We start from the raw sequence: 3,290 nt of genomic DNA, 5'->3' as shown, positions 1-3,290 counted from the left end.
ATTACTTTACTCCTTTGCATTAGCCTAACACATAACTCATTTGAAATATTAATTTCAGTTATCAACAATTATTATTTCTTTCAAGTAGTTAGATAACTTCATAAAAGTACCGAAATTTGTCTGAATTGGAGGAGTTTCATTTTTTCTGAATCAAATTCAGTTTGGAAATAGCGAGTATATCTTTACACAACACCTCATATAACCCATGTGTCTCCGAAGGGAAATCTTAGACTTGACTGATATTTTACCCAAAACTGTTCATTCATTGAACTTAAGGCACAACAAAAATGAGTGACAACCATAAGAGAACAAGGAGGATGATTTGCGCTCCAGAAAATGGGCTGAGGTGGAGACCACAGATCCCTGCAAATCTTAGGTTACACTATGAACACTAAGTTGTCTACAACAATGAAGCCTGCCAAGACTAATATAAATAATTTTTTCACAGCACATGGTTATGGCAGTGCTGCACCAAGAGGAACCCTTCAGATGATACAGCCTTCTGCATCTGGATATCTTGTTGGTCGACAAATTAAGACTAAATATTCCACGAAAAGGAAACTTTGGAATGACCAGCTGTCTTCGAAGAAAGCTAAAGTTGAAATAGCCATAGACCAAGAACATGACGAGAATGATATCCGACGAAGTTTACAATCGTATGGTGAAAGAAACTCCATCAGCCCAGTATTGGAAAGAGTTAGCAGAGGAAAGGAAAAATGCCCTTTACGAAGGCCTTCAAGAGAACGAAAAGTTGCATAAAGATATAGAAGTGAAAGACAGTGAAATAGCTTGTCTAAAGGAAGAGAATGATGAACTGGCAGAACTAGCCGAGCATGTGCATTTCATGCCAAATATGATTCAGAGATTGATGGGCCACGCACCGCACATTGGAGCACTGAAGAATCTTTAATTTGAGGATGCCAATCAGGAAGAGGATGAAATGTTGAATGATTCAGAAGAAACTTCACGAGACACTAGTGTAGTGTGCACAGAAGTGCATTCAAGTGAGGCACACTGAAGTGAAGGACTAATTTACTTGGAAGTGACCAATATGCAACCAACTTGCATTATTTATTGCTGTGCCTTTGCACCAGACACAACTGGACTTGATTAGAGGTGTAACTTTCATTTGTATAGGTAGCTATACAGGTGGTCTCTGGTTGCCCTTTATAATTATGCTGAACTACTGCCATAGGACAATTAGAAATCCATTCTGTTGGCTGTTTTTTAAGTTGACTTGCATGTCTCCCACATATCATTGTGCTTTGTGCCCTGTAAAGTATGGAATGGTGGGAGGACGGGTTGGGTCTTGATGAAATTCATCTTGCGTTTGGTTACTTGCTGTAAGCGCACATACTGTGTATGTATAGGTTATGTAAATGTTTTTTTTCTGGCTTTTAAGGTACTTGTACATACTTGAGTGATAATCTATGTTAGGGAGAGAGTTAGGTACTAGTGCTGGATCCCCTACATGTATGGGAACTACATCTGCAGTAACTGCTTTCCAATTTTATTGCATTTCAGCCTGGTTGATTGCAGATTGTATAACAGACCCCAACAATGACTGATAACAGGACTGAAGGCTTTGAAGATTTCTTGCAAAGACCACTGCACCGGCTCCTTTTTAATCAGAAGCAATGCTGACCCCTGTTTGTATGTCTCCCAATATAAGGTGTTTTCGTGGTATGAAACCACATCCATTTCGAGCTTTGAAAGATAGTGTAGTGTTTCTCTAAGAATTCCAATTTAAATAAAGCTGCTTAAACCTTCATGAAAACCGGCCAATATGTTTATCACTAAAATACATGTAGGCAAATCGATGACCTCCAATTGTGTGGGAGGACGGGTTGGGTCTAGATGAAATTCATCTTGCATGTGGTTACTTGCTGTAAGTGCACATACTGTGTATGTACATGTTATGTAGATGGTTTTTCTGGCTTTTAAGGTCCTTATACATACTTGAGTGACAATCTATGTTAGTGAGGGAGTTAGGTACTAGTGCTGGATCCCCTACATGTATGGGAACTACATCTGCTGTAACTGCTTTCCAATGTTATTGCATTTCAGCCTGGTTGATTGCAGATTGTATAACAGACCCCACACAATGACTGATAACTCAGGACTGAAGGCTTTGAAGATTTCTTGCAAAGACCACTGTACCGGCTCCTTTATAATCAGAAGCAATGCTGACCCCTGTTTGTATGTCTCCCAATATAAGGTGTTTTCGTGGTATGAAACCACATCCATTTCGAGCTTTGGAAGATAGTGTAGTGTTTCTCTAAGAATTCCAATTTAAATAAAGCTGCTTAAACCTTCATGAAAACTGCCCAATATGTTTATCACTAAAATACATGTAGGCAAATCAATGACCTCCAATTGTGTATTTAAAATTACTTTGATGCTTGTCCATTCAAGCCACCCACACACCTACAATTTCAATCTTATTAAGTTTGTGCACACATTTGTGCTAATTTCTGCTGGTCTCTTGACCAATATAGTTACTGAAACAAGCAAAATGCTCAGTACACAGCTGAGCTAAACTGAAGTTCGATTTTATGCCCTTTCCCCAAGAACATGTGATAATGTGGCCCTGATGTGCACCTTGAATGCATCTCATTCATAATTATTTCTCTAATGTATGTTCAGGAGTTCCATCTACATTTTGTGATTAACAAACCATCCACTGCCTGTATGTCCTCTACCCAATTAAAAGTTTCTAGAACCAAGTGCTTCTCTGGAGTTTGAATCAAAAGTTGTGCACCAATACAAATATTGTCCCTTGAACATAAAACCATTATTGTTCCATACTGCGTTCGTTATTTCCATTATAAAGAAAAAGCTCGCACTAAAAGAAAAGTGGCCTTCAGTACTGCATCGTAATTTGAGATCATCTAGCTATTTGTTAAAATGATGTACTTCAGTATTTTATATAAAGTCATGTTTCCTGTTGTGCTTAGAATGCAAACAGTTAATCCACCCTAGACAAAATCAACCCCTTCCTCAAATGATTGCAGTAAGCTTATCTCTACTGCAGTCCCATGAGCCACCATTCGAAAACAGCGTGGTAACAAATCATTGCTATGATGAAATTATCTAGGTAAATCCTGAGAGTTTGGGAATCCCAAGTAATCTCCCCTGGGTCATATGTATGCAAGTGAGTCTTCAAAAGCTGATTTAGGAAAAACCCTGCATTCACTTCAGAATTATGTGGTTCAGTTCCATAGGGAGAACAAGTGCTTGAGGCAACAAAGAGTGACCATATTCGACTGAGTGGATAGGCTCCATGCTTC

General features: G+C 38.8%; 1 pseudogene; it reads left to right on the top strand.

Moving 5' to 3' along the window:
- Positions 1-384: 384 nt before the first annotated feature.
- On the top strand, positions 385-1,018 carry LOC138297145 (geminin pseudogene; annotated as a pseudogene).
- The last annotated feature ends 2,272 nt before the right edge of the window (positions 1,019-3,290 follow it).

Source organism: Pleurodeles waltl, chromosome 5 (assembly GCF_031143425.1).
Source record: "Pleurodeles waltl isolate 20211129_DDA chromosome 5, aPleWal1.hap1.20221129, whole genome shotgun sequence".
NCBI lineage: Eukaryota > Metazoa > Chordata > Amphibia > Caudata > Salamandridae > Pleurodeles > Pleurodeles waltl.
The sequence above is the reverse complement of the archived record's forward strand: the minus strand, read 5'-3'. Positions and strand labels throughout refer to the sequence as shown.